This window comes from Sarcophilus harrisii, chromosome 5 (genome assembly GCF_902635505.1).
Source record: "Sarcophilus harrisii chromosome 5, mSarHar1.11, whole genome shotgun sequence".
Classification (NCBI taxonomy): Eukaryota; Metazoa; Chordata; class Mammalia; order Dasyuromorphia; family Dasyuridae; genus Sarcophilus; species Sarcophilus harrisii.
The window spans coordinates 123,434,879-123,456,682 of NC_045430.1; the positions used below are offsets into that span (position 1 = coordinate 123,434,879).

Below are 21,804 nucleotides of genomic sequence, written 5' to 3' on the forward strand. Positions count from 1 at the left end.
CTCTCTCTCTCTCTCTCTCTCTCTCTCTCCTCCCTCCTTCTCCCCCTTCTATTTTTCTCTCTGTGTTCTCCAATTATTCTTTCCTTGCATTTCCATAGTTTTTGGAATATTTGGAATACTTAAAAGTAAAAAGTTATACTCAAATGCTCCCCCCATTCCCATACCATCCTAGGAATTTCTCAAATCTATCTCTTTTATTGAATAACTATCTGTATAAATTCATCAGACTCAGTTTTTAGGATTTGTTATTGTGAATTGCATGTTGAGTTATTTTGCTTTTCAATTCCTTTCTGTGATTTCTCATGGCTGCAGAATAATTTTGTGTTATTCAAATTTCTATTTCTTTATATTTAAAGGTTTTCCTCCATTCTACTTGTAGAATTTGTCTTTTGTAATTGAAAATTTTAAATATAAGTATTATGTGCTTGAAGTTTGAAGGACAGAGTTTTGTTCCTTCATTGAGCAGATTTTTTTAAAAAAATTTGTCATAATCTTCCAGGAGACCAATTATGCTTATGTTATCTCTGAATATTCTGTCTTCAAATTTAATTATTTGAACTTCTATGAAGTTTTTATGTGTTATTTTAACATTGACACCCATCAGCACCCATCCACTGGGATAACCCTACAACGAGAACATATGCATGTTTTGAACTATATTCTGGTATATTTCTGTACAGATGGAGGAATCCACTAATATTTCTCTTTGGTTTTGTTGAGTCTTTGTCTTTATCTTTCAGGAATTATTTCTCAGGAGAACTTGGCTTAGCTGGAAACTTTCATATCACTATTTTTACCAGAAGGCTCTATATGCCCATGTTCCCTCCTATTTTTAGATATGACCTTTATGGTATCTCTTTCATTTTCTTTGTCTCTTGGCAGGTATCCATTTAATATCACTTATATATTTCCATGAGTTTATCCTCTCAAAAATCTCTACCACTGTTTTATTCTGGAACTTCTCTCAGCATTTGGGCCTTTCTAGACCTAGAATATCTATCACCCCTGCTATAACCTTCTCAACCTAGAATATCTCTCTATAAATTCTGCTCTTTTTTTCCCATTGGAGAATTCTCTTGGGAAGCTCCATTTGGTGATGAATTTGAAGGTGGTCTTTATTCTCCTTGTAGACATACACACACACACACACACACACACACACACACATATAAAACTAATAGAGAGATTTAGGTAGAGATAGGAATGGACCTGTAATTTCACTGGTATAGCAAACTGCCTGTAAAAAAGCTCCTTATACCAGTGCAAGTTAATACGTGCTCTGAGACTTATCCTCTCAGAGAGTTGTCTAGAGGACTGAGAGGTGAGTAGCTTGTCTAAGGTCACACAGCCAGTATGTATCAGAAACAGAAATTGAAATCAGGGGTGAGGCTAGCTCTCTATTCACTATATAACACTACTTCACCTTATACTAATAAAAAGAAAGAAAGAAAGAAAGAAAGAAAGAAAGAAAGAAAGAAAGAAAGAAAGAAAGAAAGAAAGAAGAAAGAAAGAAAGAAAGAAAGAAGAAAGAAAAGAAAGTTAAAGATGAATAAATATGCACATGTATATATATATATATATATATACACATTATTAAAACAAATATAGAAATATTAAAAAGGATAAGATAAAGATAAAATAAATATTTTGAAAATAATTTTACTTTATTAGCAATAAAAAACCTTTTTTGTTCTCCCTTTTTAAAAAGTAAGAGCAATGTGATTGGATATGCTTTATTACTTATTAAACTCTTTGTATATTATTTTTGTGCTAGAGTGACTTAGAGGTCTGCTTTTCAGTTCAATTTATTTTGATATTTAGTTTAATGGATGTCATGTTTGAAAAGAAAACCTCACAAAGATACATGGATATGTATGTATCACTAGTCATGCTCACAGAATCATAATACTTGCTTTTTCCATCACATTCACCAGTTATGCCAGGGTTTTTGTTGAAGTTTAGCTAATCCATTTCCACCTTTCTTGATGTCAACAGATGTTCTTGCCAGCTAATTGGAAAGAGTTGCATTTTTATATTTTTATCATAGATGAAAAATCCACTGAACCTCTTTATATGGAAGATTTCAAGCACGTTAAAAAAATTTTAATATGAGAATTTTTATGGGCAACATGCCTATTGTTTGGCTATCAAAAACTTACTTTTAAAATGTCTTTCTAACCATGCTGGCTTCATACCATCATTAGCTAATATCTCAAAACACAGTATACACAATTCATCATTAATGATAGTGAATGTAATTCAGTATTCCAAATAACCTACAGCATTTACCACTTGCCAAACTCTGTGTGTGTTAACTTTTATAAATATTATCTCATTTGACCCTCACAATAACTCTGTTTCATGAAATAGTGCTTTTTATTGCCGTTGGTCACAGAATAAAACAAACACTCCCACTGCTTCATTTGCCTCTTCAAGAAGAATCCATAAACCATTCTTATTTTTAACTGCAACTTCTTTTTGTCCTCTTCTTTCATTTGTAATAAGAATGTCAACACTAATTTGATTCAGTTCTTTGACCAATGACCAATGTGTCAATAGGGAAATTAGGAAGAGAAGAGGGGTCTTGAGGAAGAATAATGAGTTCAGCCTAGATATGTTAAGTTTAAAATGTCTGTGGATTACCCATTTTGAGATGGCTTATAGACAGCTGGAGATATGAGGCAAGTTTAGCAGAGAGGTTAGAACTGGAAAAGCAATTTGAGAATCCTCTCACATTTAGAGTACTAACAGCTGATGTCTGCATTTGGATCCCAAACTGTATAATTCTTAATATATTTTACCTGCTTTTTCTGTCACTCTGTAACTATTGCTGAAGAAATGGAAAGGGAGCCCAAAGGAACTGAGATTCATTTTGTATTTTTCTTTGTTATTTTGATTGCTATGGTCAGAGAATTCATCACCAAATAGCCAGTTTATTGATTTTGTTCTTCTCTATAGTTAGCTAGGCTGGTCTCCAGAAAGCAAATGCCATCTCTTGTTGAGGACATTCTCAAAGCCTTCCCATCATATTAGAACTTGACAGAGTTTATGTCCTGTGGGTATTGCCCTCCAGAACTCAAAGATCACATCAACACCATGCTTAGACATTGGACTAAAACATTTTAATTTTACTTTAAACTTTGATTCAATAGACATTCATTGAAAGGTCCCAATCTAAGTACTATGTTGAATGTAAAAACAAATAAGTCATATATTCTGCCTCACAGGAACCAAAAAATTCTAAATACAATTTCATTTATTAAGGTAATAAGGAGACAATATTAATAATTAATCAATTAACAAATATTCATTAAGTATCTACTATGTGCCAATTATCCAAAAACAATTTGATATAATCTTTGCCCTTAACTAACTTATATCCGATTAGGATAAATAATATATATGCATATAATTAAATGCTAAATATACATACAGGAAAGACCTCATATAGGAGATAACACTTGAGTTAAGCTTTGAAAGAAACTAAAGACTAAGAAACAGAAGCAGAAAAGAAGAAGGAAAAACTTGTAGGCATGGAAAACAAATTATTCAGTCACACAGACAAGATAAACAGAGGTTGGGGGAAGATAGAGATTATAAATATTTTCAGATAGTTTTTTATTATTATTATCATACTTGGATATATTTTTCATTTTATAATTACTTTGTCATCTACAATTTCCTAGTTCTGCTGCTGATACTAGGCAGGAACCCACATATTTTTCATTTTTCCACTATATTATCACAATGTGAGAATGTGAAAAACTCAGGAAAGTCCACCTTCCACTACAAAGATGTCTTGCCTTTGAGACAATTTCCATAAGAGAAATGCAGTGATTTTTTTTCCCTCAAAGTCATCTAAGTCTGTTAAATGAGGCAATGGTGGTTTAGCCTCATGAATAAGAATATTTGGACCATTTGACTAGAAGGGAAATAGGTTATGAAAATGACCAAAAGGAAAAACCCTTTACTCAATTTATATTTAATTTGGAGAAATCTAGCCTATAACTTGTGTTTTCAAGGATAGTGCTCCTTCCCTAAGCTCTATCTCATTTTACAAATCCAATCACATTATTCCTTAGTGCATTCACTTACCATTATTCATTGCTTGCAATTCCTCATCTTTAATCTTGTCATTCCCTCTTATACTTGGTCCACTTACTTCATATGGAAAGAGATAACAACAATAATAGGGTACCATTTATATACATAACTCTAATATTTACAATGAATCCATATATATGCATATATATATGCAAATATACACAGATCATATAAAAATACGCACACACAAACATATATGTGTGGGTATGGGACAAGTACCATAGATGAACAATGACTTGATCCCAATTGAATAGAAGGAAGAAAGTAAGCTAAACTGCATTTGAAAAATTGTGTGGCTTTTTCCTGACAGACAAAAACATGTCTTTTAGCAAGAATCTTCTGGAATTGCTTTGTGGCTATGAAGAATCAACATTGCAGAGAATCGAAAGAGTGACAGAAAGATATATAATGGGGAAAACTTTAAGATTAGTGAATACCCTGGAAGACTTATATGCCTTCTTATTTGATTCTTCACTTGATATTAATGATAAGAAATAATCAAATAAAATTATCTTTTAAATTCTTTATATATAGATGGAAAATGGAGAAAAAAGTTTAAATCAACATTTTATGCTAGCAGAGTAAATCCTTGCTTAAAGTAAAAAAAAAACAAAAAAACAGTTAAATACAATGGGCTATACAATTCCATTATTCACATTCCTCACTTATATTTGAATCAGGATCAGGAGTGAGGAATATATACTTATTATTGCTTTATCAAATGGATAATCTACGTAAAGCCCCTTTTAATCTTTAAAGCATTATATAAATTCTAGCTTCAAATTAAAGTCATTAAGTAACCAAATAATAATGTGTTGTATATATACATAATATTTTAAGGTTTGAAATTATGTTACATAATGTTAACTCATTGTTACATATTTAAACATATCTGTTCCTCCTAACAACCATGTGAGGTAGGTTTTATTATTATTCCCATTTCACAAATGAAAAAACTGAGAATTAAAATTAAGTGATTTTCAGAGAATCACATAGCTAGAGAATGAGGTAGGATTCAAATTCAACTCTTCCTGAATCTAAGTCCTGTACCATTTGGTCAGCAGATTTAATTGGGAGGTGCCTATGGAGTTTTCTCTCTCTATTAAGTTTTCTAGGCAACTAAATAAAACAGTGCATTGAACACTGGACTTGAAATTAGGAATCAGGAAGATAAAATCCAGTCTCAGACACATCTCAACTGTGTGATCCTGAGCAAGTCATTTAATTTTGTCTGCCTCAGCTTCCTCACTTATAAAATAAAAATAATAATAGTCCCTTTCTTCTAGGGGTAGTATAAGGATCAAGTTAAAAGTTTGTAAAGTACTTTGTCAAGTTTGAAGCATATATATTAAATATATATATATAAATAATATTTGTACTCATCATTAGCAAGCCCATGTTTATCAAGTGACATCTATTTGAAGTTCTTTTTCTAATTCTTATTTTAAATATGTATTACCTTTCATTAAACTTCTTTTTATTAGATCCTGGATCCAACAGCACTGTGGCAAAGTCACACTAAATATTCAGTGCTTCACAATTGCGCCTGTGTTAATCTGCTTGTCTTAAAAACAGTCATAACAAAAAATTCAAGGGCTTGGGACAAGGTTAAGAAGTTGAGAACATGGAAAGAGAAGCCAATTGTGAGAAAATGGGGGTGGGGGGGAACAGCTTAAGGAGAATATACTGAGGCATGAAATTGCCCTGGGACCCGCCTGTAAGTTATTTTGGCTTTGAATGACTTTCCTATGAGTTGGTAGTATCATTGAGAGGATGGGGATTACTTAATTTAACTGAATCTGGTTTGTTCACTGCTAAATACATACACACATAAACTGCTGGCTTTCCACCTTCAACCTCCTAACTTCTTTTCACTTATTCCCACTAATGAGGTGAAAGTATAGCTTTCTCCCTCAACCCTGGGAAGCCACTAGCATATACAACTGATATGCATGGATCCAAGCCACCTTTCCAGACTTCAGAGTTAGCACATTACCATTTGGCACTTTTCAATTTATGCTCTAAGTCTTCAGCCATTACCACTCTCCTCTCAGCTCTCCAAGTCCTGTTGACCTTTAGGTTATTAGGAATTTGATTAAAAAAAACTTTGCTGTAACAGTCTAATTCTGCCCTCTGGGGCCAGACTAAGTCTGATTCTTGTGCTATGTGACAATTCCATGAGACAAATCCATTTTTTTCCTATTAAGCAATTCCTATTATTTGAACCAATTCTCCTTTGATATTGAGATCCCCTTAGCCTCATGTTTATGTTCTTCAGGATTCATGTTAGTTTATCAATGTGTATTTTAAAACATGGTGCCCAGTAATGAACACAGTATACCAGATGTAGTTTAAACATAGTAAAACTAATCTCCTTTGGACTATAGATTTCTGTTAATGCAATCAAAGATTATGATTCCTTTTTTTTTTTTTTTTTGGCTGCAACAGCATACTATTTGACTTCTGCTATAAAAATAGACGACATTTATGTAGCACTTCAAGTTTTACAATGTACTTTACATGCATTATCTCATTTTTGGATCCTAATAACAGCCCCAAGATTTAATTGCTACAAGTGTTAATAAATACTTTTATGGATGAGGAAACAGAAGCTCAGAAAAGTTAAATAACACCTGTATTCACAAAGGCAGTATATGCTATAGGCAGGATTCTAACGAGTCTCTCCTGACTATATATCCAGCATTCTTTCTTTTTTCCCCCTAATAGTATTTTATTTTTCAAATACATGCAAAGATGGTTTTCAACCTTCACCTTTTCAAAACCCTATGTCCAAATTTTTCTTCATTTCTCCTCCCTTTTCCTCCCCAAGACAGCAAACAATGTGATATAGGTTAAACATGTGCCATTCTTCTAAACATATTTCCATTTTTGTTATAAAGCATTCTTTCTACTAAGCCATACTATCTCTGAACTTGGCAACCACTAAATTTTCCAATTCTTCTTCATATAGATTCACAAGGTTTTAGAAGCAGTTCCTGAGGTCCCATAATTCCAAATGTTCACAGAATAAATTTCAAATTGTGAGTACTAATAGTATTAATTTACTTATCTTGAACTTGACTTCTATTTTTTATTGTTTTTGTTCACTCATTTCAGTCTTATCTCATACTTTGTGATTTTCTTGGCAATTATATTAGAGATTTGCCATTTCTTTCTCCAGATTTTTTTTTTTTTACAAATGAGGAACCTAAAGGAAAATAAGTTAAGTGACTTGCTCAGAGTCACACATCTAATAAATGTCTGAGTCCAGATTTGAATTAGGCAAGATGAATCTTCCTGCCTCCAGGGTAGGGACTCTTATCTACTGAGTCATCTAGCTGCCTTGACTTCTCTTATTTGATTAAAAATTAGGAACATCTACTCAGGCCTCAATATTGAGTTGTTCCTCACACTAATACTCCCAGGAAAAGAATAGCATTGCAGCAATAAAATAGTCAGAAGAGAAATGAATAATTAATCATCATAGCCTGCCAGCCAAACTCATCTGCTCCCTCTTCATGGAAACAAATCTTATCTTTCTGGTGGTAATAATTTCCTCCTCTAGCTTTTTTCCAAGAGGAGTTTAAAAGGGAAAAAAAATTCCTTTATGTGCTTTGCCTCTCATTCATGTGTAACAAGTATTTCTTCCTCCCTGCCAAAAAAAGAGGGAAGAAAGTTGCATATAAGATGACCCACAGAACCTAATAGGCCACAGTTCTCAGTCCAGAGTTTTTGACCTTTGTCTTAGAGACCCACTTTGCTATAGATAGTTGTTGGGGTTTTTTTTTAAGCTTTTTATTTTCAAAACACATGCATGGATAATTTTCAACATTAACCCTTGCAAAACCTTGTATTCTAAAATATGCATACATATTTATACAATTATCTTGTTGCACAAGTAAAATCAAATCAAACAGGAAAAAAAATGAGAAAGAAAATACAACAACAAAAAGAGTGAAAATGCCAAGTTGCAAATTACACTCAGTTTCCACAGTCCTTGGGTGGAGATAGCTCTTAATATCATAAGACCATTAGAACTGGTCTGAATCATCTCATTGTTGAAGAGAGCCGTATTCATCAGAATTGATCATCGTATAATCTTGTTGTTGCCATATACAATGAACTCCTGGTTCTGCTCATTTCACTCAGCATCAGTTCATGTAAGTCTCTCCAGGCCTCTCTGAAATCATTCTGCTGGTTGTTTCTTATAAAACAACAATATTACATAACATTCATATACCATAATTCATTCAGCCATTCTCCAATTGATGGGCATTCATTCAGTTTCCATTTTCTTGCCACCACAAAAAGGGCTGTCACAAACATTTTTGCACATGTGGGTCTCTTTTACTCCTTCGAGATCTCTTATGGTTATAAGACCAGTAGAAACACTGCTGGATAAACGGGTATGGACAGTTTGATAACTCTTTGTGCATAGTTCCAAACTGCCCTCCAGAATGTCTGGATCCGTTCACAATTCCACCAACAATGTATTAGTGTGCCAGTTTTCCCACATCTCTTCCAACATTCATGATTATCTTTTCCTGTTATCTTAGTGACTCTGAAAGGTAGCTACACAGAGTTCAAAGAAACCTCAAAGATAATTCAGTTCAACAAAAATTTATTGAGTACATATTTTGTGCCAGGTATCATCATCATCATTAATAACTGAAATTTTTATGCTCTTTTAAAGTTTGAAAATTGTTGTCCATAAGTAATTTGAATATAATTAATTAATTAGATTGGAAGATTAATCCTACTTTCTTAATTCCACTGTTGGCTGGGAAGTGGCACAGGTGAGAGGCAGATGAGAGGTGGACATGAAAGATGGAGGACCACCGTGAAAAGAGCTCAGCAAATCCAGAGGGATAGTTCTCTCCCTTATATGATTACAGCTCAAATCAAATAAAAATTTTTTGAAAGAAAAAATACCTCACTTTAAATCTGAGTAAAGTGAGACTCAAAGAAATAGTGTTTCCACAACTGTATATCTATTTAGCAGCAGAGTTGTGATTTGGAGCTTTGTCTTCTGATGGTACCCCTAGTGTTCTTTACTAGATAATGTGATACAGAGACAAAAGAAATAGACCTTGTTCTCACCATTCTCAATTATTGCTCCTAGTCATATCTTGCCCATCTTGTACTTGACACATTCAATTTGTTTGAACCTAAATATCAGACAACATTTATATCTATCAAATTATTTTTTATTAGGTCAGAATAATTCTTTCCAGCTTATGGAGATCTTTTTGGATCTAATATCTAAATACCTATCAGTCAAACATCTGATAATCATGTCATGCCATCCTTTCATCTAGATCACTGTATAAGTTTAAATAAATGAGGATAAGATAGAATTTCATAAAACTCCCAGAGAGTCTCCCTCCAACATGCCAGCTATTCATCAATCACAACTCTTTGTGTCCAATAGCTAAATCAGTTATGAATCTACTTTACCACATCAATGCATCTGGTATGCAAGGATATTGTAAGCAAATTAGTGCTTTATAAAATGTCCATTAAGTAAATGTCAAATGTATTGCTGAGATTAAGCTATCCCGAGTCTATGGTTGCTCCTTGATTTACCAGTCTGGTAGATTTCACTTATGTCATAAGGGGAAATAATAACCTTGCTCAGGGCCATCCATTAGCAAGATGTTCACAATTTCAAAGCTATGAATGCCAGAGAGGAAGGAGGGGGAATACAGTATTCAAAAGCACAAGCTAAAGAATCTAAGGCAGCAATAGGGAGCGATGGTCCAAAATGACAAATTTCTCTCCTATAATCCACAAACTCACTAATCAACTTTAGAAACCCTCTATCACTGTCTATCACTACCCATTCAGGTGACTCACAAAGGCTTTCAATTGCCCTGAGATTGTTTTCATTGCCAGTTTATAGGAAGCCTTTTTTTTTACCCTAACACTATTCCAAAATAGTCTGCCATTTTATGTTTCTAATCAATATATGTGTAACAGAAGTAGTTTGCAAAGTCCTTTTGTGGAGCTCTTTTTGCCTGTTTGCCTGCCCAGGAATCAGTCAGCAAACTGTCAGTCATTCTTACATCCCAAAGTCTTTGTCTAGGAGTACTGACAATCATGACTTGTCATTCAGTAACTCGGTCCCCACAAAGATCTGACAAGTTATTTCAGTCACTCAAGCCTCCATGTACATGGCTAAATAAATAGATAAATTAGATTAATCTTGTATATATTAAATAGATAGCATAGTAGAAAGAACACTGGACCTAAAGTCAGGAGGACCTGAATTCAGATCTGAAATATTAGCTATGTGACCCTGGGCAAGTCCCTTAACCTCTGTAGTGCCTACCTCCCAGGGTTGTTTTGAGGATCAAACGGGATTCTAATTGTAAAGTGTTTTATAGCATAGTGCCTAGCATATATTAAGACCTATATAAATACTGGCGGTTGTTGTTGTTATCATTATTATTAAATATTTCCAAGACCTCACACTGCAGGGCAAATCCCATTTCTAACAGGTTTAGAATCCATTTACCTTTTCTTCAGTCTTCCAGTATTGTAGATTATAAACTTAGCGTTAGAACGGATCTTAGATTTCATTAAGTACAGTCCATTAATTTTACAAATGAGGAAAATGAACCCCATAAAGTTTAATTGACTTGGAAAAATTCATGAAACAAATAAGTATCTGAGGCTGATCAAACACAGCTTCTTCTAACCCCAAACCCAACACTCTACCCACTATACCATGCTATTTGATTAAGCCTTTCTACCTTCTGTCCATCATTGATCAACTGAAACTGAATCTTCTCTTTGTTGAAGAAATCCACTTCCATCAGAATAGATTCTCATATATAGTATTGTTGTTGAAGTATATAATGATCTCCTGGTTCTGCTCATTTCACTTAGCATCAATTCATGTAAGTCTCTCCAGGCCTCTCTGTATTTATCCTGCTGGTCATTTCTTATAGAACAATAATATTCCATAACATTCATATACCACAATGTACTCAGCCATTCTCCAATTGATGGGCATCCATTCATTTTCCAGTTTCTAGCCACTACAAAGAGGGCTGCCACAAACATTTTGGCACATACAGGTCCTTTTCCCTTCTTTAGTATCTCCTTGGGGTATAAGCCCAGTAGAAACACTGCTGGATCAAAGGGTATGCACAGTTTGATAACTTTTTGGGCATAATTCCAGATTGCTCTCCAGAATGATTGGATTCGTTCACAACTCCACCAACAATGCATCAGTGCCCACTTTTCCTGCATCCCTTCCAACATTCATCAGTATTTTTTCCTGTCATCTTAGCCAATCTGACAGGTGTGTAGTGGTATCTCAGAGTTGTCTTAATTTGCATTTATCTGATCAATAGTGATTTGGAACACTCTTTCATATGGGTAGAAATAGTTTCAGTTTCATCATCTGAAAATTGTCTGTTCATATCCTTTGACCATTTATCAATTGGAGAATGGCTTGATTTCTTATAGAGTCAATTCTCTATATATTTTAGAAATGAGGCTTTTATCAGAACCTTTAAGTGTAAAAATGTTTTCCCAGTTTGTTGCTTCCCTTCTAATCTTGTTTGCATAGTTTTGTTTGTACCAAAGCTTTTTAATTTGATATAATCAAAATTTTCTATTTTGTGATCAATAATGATCTCTAGTTCTTCTTTGGTCACAAATTCCTTCCTCCTCCACAAGTCTGAGAGGTAAACTATCCTATGATCCTCTAATTATTTATAATCTCGTTCTTTATGCCTAAATCATGGACCCATTTTGATCTTATCTTGGTGTACGGTGTTAAGTATGGATCCATGCCTAATTTCTGCCATACTAATTTCCAGTTTTCCCAGCAATTTTTGTCAAATAATGAATTCTTATCCCAAAAGTTGGGATCTTTGGGTTTGTCCTAGATTGTTATAATTATTGTTTGTCCTTCATTTTCAAAGAAGACCAAAGGCATCATGGAGTGCTGTCTTAACTCCTATGTGGATTGGATTAAGTGAGCAAGAGTTGCACAAAGTCATCAGATTTACACTCTTATAGTATCATCAAAATCTAGTGAAAGAACAAAAGTCAAGACAATTGGCAATGGTCCAGGATTCAGTGGATGACCTTGGTATCTTTGATAGCTAATCAAGCTCTAAGTTTTCCACAGTACCTGTTTCAGAGGTGTTCTAGGAGGACAAGTACCCTAAGTTGGCTGAGCCCTTTTCCAGACTGTTCATTTATCTTTAGTGTCCACTTTCATCTGAATCTGATCTGGTCTGCCTGTTGGCCAACAATCAAATTAAGAAAATGGAATTAATCTTTTAATTGTATTAATTTAATCAATTTTAGGCTACATTAATCTTCAACTTTTAGAAATTTTATATTTCTCTCCTGATGTTATTTCTGTTGGAAGTATGATCTTTCATTTCCACTAAAAATTAATTTGTAATGGGCACAAAAAAGCTCAATCTCTCTGAGAGATCCAGAAATTCTCTTTCAATATTCTTGACTACAAAAAGGGGATAAAATATGTTGCATCATCTTCTTCTTGGGTTTCTTTGGGTCAAAAATAATTAACTTATGGTATTTTATAAAGTTAAATAAAATGGAAATTTAAGGCAGATCTCAGAAAACCTTGAAAGATTTTTATGAATTGAGACAAAGCAAAAGCAGATACAGGAAAACAATGTACACAGTATCAGCAATATTGTTTGACAATCAACTATGAATGACATCTCTCCTCAGCAACACAATGATTCTAGACAAGCACAAAGTATTCACAATGGAAAATGCTATTCACATTCAGATAAAGAACTCATGGACTTTGAATGCAGATATTTTTTTCACTTTATACTTTTTCATGTTTTTCCCTTTTTGATCAGTTTCTTCTTTCACAACTGTGATTAATAAGCAAATATATTTTACATGATTGCACATATATAGACTATATCAAATTGCCTACCATTCTAGGAAGAGAAGAGAGGAGGGAAGAAGGAAGAAAATATTGTAACTCAAAATCTTGTAAAACCGAATGCTAAAAATTGTCCTGATATGTAATTGGAGAAAAATAAAATACTATTAAAAAGGAAATTTTTAAATAGAAGCTTATTCTTATTATGAATATTACATGAATATTGCAATATATAAAGATTTCTGGGTTTCATCAGAGATTTATTATATGATCATAGATGTAAAGTTCTATGGGGTCTCAGAAGCCATATATTTCAGGAAGCTAAGGTTGTCAGGTTGTCAGAGGTTAAATGATTTGATTAAGTGACAACACAGGATTCTAATCTGAATTCAAATTCCACACTCCTTTAACTGAATCCCAATCTTGCTTGACATAAATTTTATAAATAGATCATTTCTTTTTAAATTTCAGAACTTCTTTTTCTTTTTTATTAGAATCCTGGTAAACAAAATTTTAGGAAAAATATCAAGGTATGACATTCTCTCTTTTTATGTCAGAGAAATATGATACAGGTTCTTAACATGGAGCCCATGAAGTTTAATACTTTAACAATTGTATCTTAATATAATTGGTTTTCTTCATCATTTTTTGTATTTTATTTTATGAATTTAAAAATATTATTCTGAAAAGAGGTTCATAGATTTTGACATAAGAAAAGTTAATAATCCTTACTTTACAGGTTTATGTTCCTCTGAATAAACTTACATCCATCTCCCTGATGCTTTTTGAGAGTCTTTTGCCTCAAGTCAATTACTTCATGGTATGAAGTACCATTGAATCTCTTTAACCAAAATGTTCCTTGTTTCTTTCTTGACGTGATTTCCAGTATGTGATTAAGCTTCCTTGGCTCCCCACCTGATCTGTGGTTTTCTGAAACACTCTCCTTGCCCCAGCTAAACAGTTTCACTTCTCCTTTCCTCTCCCCCTTCAAAACTGAAATAAAATGTTTTAAAGAATAATTTAATCTCACTTAATAAAGAAAAAAAATCTTACATTATCCTTCCCTACAATTTCCTGGCATATAGTTTGTAGGGGCTAAATAAATGCTTATTATTGATTACTGACTAACAAACACTATTAATGCCTGAGACTCAGGCAAAGTCTCCAAACAAATTGTGCTTCAAATGCCGACCTCTGTTTGAATTTTAAGGAAATACACAGTTATGCTGCCTTTAAAAAAAAAAAAAGGGGGAGGGCGGAAGGAAGAAGAGCATGTGGTCAATATGCTGTCTCAGCATTATAGATAGTATTACTGGCCAGGCCAGAGTCAACACAAATGATTTCCTTGGCAGCTGATGTTACCCAATTCCTCCTCAAGTATGTTCTGGCTTTCAATAATTGCTTGACATAAATGATTATGCTTTCTGTCTTACCTGCTGATGAATGAAAGTTTATCCATGATTCTAGACCCATCTCTAATTCTACCTCCCATATATGTCAGGTAAAATCCAACAAAGTTGACAGATCACTTTAATCAAGTCACCCATCAATCAATCAATGAGCATTTATTAAGAACTTAACATGTTCCAAGCACTGTGCTAAACACTTGAGAAACAAATAAATATAAAAATTAATTCCTGCACTGGAGATCTCACATTCTATTTTTTTTTAATTTTATAAATATTTATTTCATTCCCCCACTACCCACTCACCCACTGAACAATTTCTTCTTTTTTTTTTCTGGTTATACCTGTACATTAATTTTTAAATACACATTTCTTTATGAATCATTTTGGAAGAGAAAAATCAGAACAAAAGGGAAAAGCTACAAGAGAAAATAAAACAGAAGCAAAAAAGAAAAAAGTGTGAATATGGCACGTGTTGATATACATTGATCCTTCATAGTTCTCTCTCTAGATGCAGATGACGTTTTTTGGGATTGCCTGGGATCACTGAATCACGTCGTTTATACTTTGATCATTGCACAAATCTTTCTGTTACTGTGTACATTGCTTTCTAGGTTCTACTTGTTTCATTCAGCACCAGTTCTTATAAATCTTTACAATCCTTTCTAAAATCAGTTTGTTCATCATTTTTTATAGAACAAAAACATTTTATTACTTTCATATACCATTAATTTATTCAACCGTTCCCCAATTGATAGATATCTACTCATTTTCCAATTCTTTGCCACCACAAGAAGAACTACTACAAATAATTTTTGCACATGTAGATTCTTTTCCCTTCTTTATGATTTCCTTGGGATACAGAGTATCTTACATTCTAATGTAAGAGATGAAAGCAATTATGTACAAATATAACATATGGAAGATAATTGGAACTAACCAGCACAAGAAAGAAAGTGGACTAAGAGAGTAAGAAAGTCTTCTTGCTAAAGATAGAATTTTATCTGTGAATCAAGAATCAAAGATGAGGAAAGCGTATTCTAGTCTTGAGGATCGACCAGCCATTGAAAATTCCTAAATTGAGAGATGAAATGTCTTGTTTGAGGAATAGCAAGGAAGTCATTGTCAATGAATTAGAGCGTTTATGTAGGTTGGGGGGGGGGGTTGGGAAGGGGAATAAAGTATAAAAAGACTAGAAAGGCAAGAGGTAGCACTAGATTATGAAGAGCTTTGAATATACTGAAGAGAAGATTTTTGTATTTGATTCTGGAGGTGACAAGGAGCTACTAGAGTTTTTTGAATAGAAGATAGAGGAAGATTAAACATGATCAGACCTATGATTTAGGAAAATTAATTTAATATCTGAGTGAAAGATGAACTGGAGTGAAAAAAAGACATAAGACTATATCAAGTAGCAGGTTATTGCAATAGTCTAGTTGTAAAATGATATTTGCCTGTACCAGGGTAGTGGCAATATTAGGATTGAAAAGGGAGCATATACAAAAATATTACAAAGGCAAAATCAACAGAGCTTGGCAAAAGAGAAGTTATGGACAGGGGAAAAAAAATCAAAAGCTGAGTATGACATCTAGATTTGAAGCCCAGGTAACTGGTAGGTTAATGTTGCTCTCTACATAATTGAGAATTATCAGCATAGAGATAATAAATGCATGAGAACTAATGAGATTACCAAGTGAAATATTATCAAGAAAAAAGAAAAGTGAATTCAAGACAAATTGGAGGACACTATCTTTAGTGGGAATGACCAAGATGAAGATCAAATAAAGGAAACTGAGAAAGAAATGTCAGGTAGGAGAACTAGGATAGAGTATTATCACAAAAACTTAAAGAAAAAAATAAGCATCCTTTTCAACAAGATGATTCAAGGCAATTCCAATAGACTTTGAGATGGAAAATGCTGTTCACATCCAGAGAGAGAGAGAGCTAAGAGGACTGAATATGGATCAAAGCATATTATTTACAGCTTTTTGTTGTTGTTGTTGTTCTTTCTTTCTTTCCTTTCTTCCTTCCTTCCTTCCTTCCTTCCTTCTTTCCTTCTTTCTTTCTTTCCTTCCTTCCTTCCTTCCTCATTTTTTTCCTTTTTTTTCTGATTTTTCTTGCACACTATGATGATTAGGGAAATATGTTTAGAAGAATTTCACATGTTCAACTTATACTGGGTTGCTTTCTGTCTTGGTGCAGAGAAAGAAAGGGAGGGAGGGAGAAAAATTTGGAACACAAGGGTTTGCAAAGGTGAATGTTGGAAACTATCTTTGTATGTATTTGGAAAAATAAAGCACTATTAAAAATAGGTCCAATTTTTAAAAAGGAAAAGAAAAAAGAGCATCAAGGAGAAGAAAATGAAGAAGGGGTAAAGAAAGGCCAACAGCTGAAAAAGGCCATTAGATTAGTAAATTAAAAGATAATTAGTAACTTTTAAAAAGCAGTTTTGGTATAGTGATGAAGTTGGAACATAGTTTATAGAGAATTCAGAAGAGAGTGAAAGAAAAGGAAATGGGAAGATCAGTTTTAGATAGCCTCCTCTAGAAGTTTAGCCACAAAAGACAGATATGGGATGATAGCTAGTGGGGATGAACAGATAAAGTGAGAGTTTTTTGAAGATGAGGAAGACATGGGTATGTTTGTAAAGAGTATGGAAGTAGTCGGCAAGGAAAGAATAAAGTGAGAGTGTTGTTGATGAGAAAAAGAACACTCTACAGAAGGAAAAATAAAATGGGATTGTTCCATTATTTTTCAGACAAAGTTAAGGAAGAGATTGCAGAGAAATGATTTTGTGAAATAAAGAAGAAAAGAGAAGAGGAAGCTCTAGAAATATACTTTAATTTTTTCAGTGAATATATTATTAGGTTCTCAACTGAGAGGATCAGGGTTAGAAGGAATTCTGGGAGATTTAAGGAAAGATAAAAATTGTTGAAGGGGCCATTGTGTTAAATGGGACAATAAGTAAATTAGAAAGATATAAAAGAACTGCTTTGCCATAGTGAGTTGAGATTACACAACATATACTTGTAGTGACCCTAGTTAGAACAACATTATGATTTTCTCTAGTTTTATTCAGGAGAACATGAATAGAATTGAAAGTAGAGGATAATGGAAGTAATCTAAGCTAAAGCAATATCTTCCACCAAATAAAATGGTTTCCCAAGAGACAAAAATAGGGAAGGAAGGAGAGTGTAGATCGAGGAGGAATGACATCCTGGAAAAAAAAAAAACTAAGAGATAGAAAATATGGAGGTCATAGTGAAGATGAATAACAGAGTTTAGGATGGTAAGGCAGAATGAGCAGAGGAAGAAGTAGAATGACAATAGACTGTGAGGAGGTAAAGGAATTTCAGAGTTTATGTACATGGAAGTGGTACATTTATGAGTGATGAAAATATCAACAGTATGACCATCATTTTGTGTAGCTGAGGTGGAATGGAGGAATAAGTCATGGGAAAGGAGTACAATGAAGAACAGGGAGGTTGGAGTGTTTAAGGGGACAGTAATATGTGTGTTGGGATCCCTTACTATAAAGGAAGGATTTGGGGAAGAGAAAAAGACTATGAGCTAAGCATTGAACTATTATCTAGTAGACAACATTTATCAGAATTTTGATTGGATAGTAGATATGGTTTGAATAAATCTCAAAGTAGGAGAGGCTACTTATTAATGATAGAATTTAATAGCATTTAGAATGGGATTGGAATCGTGTATATTCCAACATTCTAACCATGATCAATGATTTGGGGAAATGTGCAAGCTGTACTGGCAAGTTAGGTCAGGGAGGCTACATCATCAGGAGGAAGATGATTGTCAGTAAGGTGAAAAGATGGAATGACTAGCTTTACATAGGAAGGGGGAGGGATGTAGAGTTAAGGGACTTAGTAGTAAGGGCTATTAGACAGTGAGGAACAAAGAAGGGAAAAAGAAAGGGAAAAGAACAAGCATTTATTAAGTACTTATTATGTGTTGGGTAATACCTTGTGCTAAGTAAGCCCTTTACAAATGTTATCTTGTTTGATCCTTACATAATTCTGGGAAACAAGTACTATTATTATTCATATCTTTAGTTGAATAAACTGAGATCAATACATGTTAAGTTGTTTGCCAAGGATCACACAACTAACAAGGCTGGTTTGAAACGTCATCCATTGCTCCACCTAGTTGTTCAGGGGTTTGAATGATAACATTGGGTATTTAGAGTCACTAGGATGAAAACATTATTACTGGGTAGGACTTTGTTAATTATTGAAGAGACATATTATTGATACCCTTCAGGATTTAATTTAAGGTGGAACTCTTTCAAAGCCTTAGGTAGCTCAAAAGAAGGGATAAATGAGTTGAAGGAAAGATGCTATTCCATTTCTCTTTAAAGGTAGGATACAAGGCAGGAGAGTGATAGAAAGGTATTTCTTCTCTTCCCTGGAAAGAAATAAACTGGTATTCTATGGTACATATGATATTCTCTTTCAAAAGAAGGCTATAGACCTATTGCTAAGAAATTTTTAGTCTTACTCTGAAAGTAGTATACTGGTGTTTGACAGAATAGTTTCTCTCTTCTCATGGAAAGCTGGAGACAAGGTTGAAAATTAGAAAGCAGGCAGGAACCAATTCAGTCAAAGGGTAAATCAAAACATACAGTCATTTATATTTCTAGTATAATCCTTACATTTTGGAGACAGGGTAGATTCTGAACTTGGGAGTTTTTTTGTATAGACAACTTCCTGGTGAGGAAATTCCCTCTACCAAAGTAAATAGACTACTTCTTGAAACTTAGAATCTTAGAAAACTTAGAACAGGTATTAGAGCATTAAAAACCTTAAAACCAAATGTAGAAAAACAGAAATATTGAATGCATTTTTCAGATAATGATGCATTAAAAATTACATTCAATCAATGACAGTGGAAAGCTAGATTATAAATTAAGTGGAAACTAAATAATCTAATCCTAAAGAATAAGTGGATCAAGAAACAACTCATAGAAAAATAAATCATTGGGAATTCTAAACTTGTTATTTTTCTATTTTTTTATTGCACGTCCGATTCACTGACCTGTTGTTTTGTCTATATTATTTACCTAAGTCTTTAGAAAAATACATTTTCCCTTAAGTACTGCTTTGGCTGCATCCTATAAATTTTAATTGTGTTGTCTCATTGTTGTCATTCTCTTTTATTTTTTTTCCACAAACAAAACTAGTTGAAGTAAGATTAGAAGGAAAGCAGAAAGCTGGAAAACAATCTTTACAGAAGATGTCTCTGATAACATATTCTGATAACATTTCTCAACATATATGAAGAACTGAGTCAAACTATAAGAATTCATCAAGTGATTGAATGATCAAAAATATGAATAGATAGTATTCAGATGGAGAAATAAAAGCTATCTATAGACATATGAAGAAATGTTCTAAATCACTATTAATTAGAGAAATGCAGATTACAGCTTCATACCTATCAGATTGGTTAATCTGACAAAAAAGGGAAATGATAAATGTTGGGGAGAATTGAGAAAATTACATTATTGGTGGAGTTGAGAACTTAACCAATCATTCTGGAAATTTGGCAAAATGCAATAAGACTATGATCCATCAATACTATTAGTGGATCTGTAACTCAAAATGATCACAAAAAAGAGATAAGTACCTACCTATGCAAAAATATTTATAGCAACTCTTTTTTGTAGTAGCAAAGAACTGGAAATTAAAGGGATGCCCATTAATTGGGAAATGGCTATACAAGTTAGCAACTCTTTTTTGTAGTAGCAAAGAGTTGGAAATTAAAGGGGTGCCTATTAATTGGGGAATGGCTATACAAGTATATAGAAGAAATGACAAGCAGGCATATTTCAGAAAAACCTGGAAAGATTTACATGAACTGATACAAAGTGAAATTACCAGAACCAGGAGAATATTGTATATAGTATCAGCAACATTGTACAATGTCAACTATGAACAAATTAGTTCTTGTAAGCAATATAATCATCCAGGACAATTCCAAAAGACTCATGATGGAAGGTGTTCTTTATATGCATAGAAAGAACTGATGGAGTCTGAATGCATATCAAAGCATAATATTTTCACTTTCTTTATTGTATGTGGTGGAAAGACAAGAAACTTAGAATCTTAGAAAATTGTCTAAAACTCTTAGGAGTTGTGATTTGTCAAGATTCAGTCAGTCAATTATTGTTTGTAAATGTATACTTTGTACCAAACACTGTGCTAAGTGTTAGGATTACAAATATAAGTAGAAAGAAATAATTCATACTTTCCAAGAGTTTACATTCTAAATGAGGGACACAACACATTTTTAAAAGATGAAATAAGTAAGGAATGAGGAAAGAAGAGTGGACTGAAAAGAGTTTTTAAAGAAAAAATCTGTAGTACATTTTGGAGAAGAATGAAATATGGGTGACCTAGGCACCCTTAAATGGAAATTCTAAAATGAGAAATCCAATCAGAGAGAAAAAGAAAGAGGCCATGGGAATGAGGATACTTACAATATGTGAGTTTCCAGGCAAGAAAAAAGTTTCAGAATGAAGAGCTGGGACATGAAAAAGGAAATTTGGAGTACAGTCTAGAGAGGAATAATTTGCTTAGACAATTTATAGTCTTAAAGAGTTTCATAAAGCATTGAGAGGTTAAATGACTTGTCCAAGCACATAGTCAGTATACATCAGAGATGGGACTTGAACCCAGATATTACTGTTTGTAATGGGATATCTATTACTCCACACTACCTTGATATTTTGAAGCTGCAATTTAAAATAATCATCATCTGAGATAATCTGCTATCACAAGGATGTACTCAAATAATGAATTCCTCCAAAACATCCCCAGGAGGGCAAGGTTTTAGAAAAGATCCATCTACAACCAAAGTAAGGTTATTAATGCCTTAAATCCATGGCCTGGAGCTGAATGAAAGAAAGGTACACTGTAAATATATCTGTCAGTTGACTGTTTTACTTTATTAATAATGGTGAAGGTTTGTGAAGAACTATTCATACTCTTTCACATAGATTTCTTTCTTTCCCTGTGATCAGCAGTACATACTGGCTGGGGACCAAGTTCAAGTTTCCTCCCTCAGACAACTGTGGAAGTACCAGATCATGCTACTTGTCTCTTTAGGAACCTATATGTAGGTCATGAAGCAACAATTAGAACTGAATATGGAACAACTGATTGGTTCAAAATTAGTAAAAGAATACAAGAATGAATATTGAATCAATGCTTTTGAATTGTGACGCTGGAGAAGGCTTTTGAGAGTTTCTTGGACAGTTAGGAGATCTAATCAATAAATACTTTAAGAAATTAATTCTGACTGTTCATTTGAGGGACAAATAATGAAGTTAAGGTTTAAATGTTTTAGCCACATAATGAGAAAACAGGATTCATTGGAAAAAAG

General features: G+C 33.5%; 1 long non-coding RNA gene across 2 annotated transcripts in view; it reads left to right on the forward strand.

The window, feature by feature from the left end:
- LOC116419295 overlaps positions 1 to 21,804 on the forward strand; it is a 154,478-nt gene that overhangs the window by 92,271 nt on the left and 40,403 nt on the right. For both annotated transcript variants that reach the window (XR_004229563.1, XR_004229562.1), the window contains one exon: positions 7,076 to 7,145. This is a non-coding gene — a long non-coding RNA (uncharacterized LOC116419295). The remainder of the gene's footprint in view (positions 1 to 7,075; positions 7,146 to 21,804) is intronic.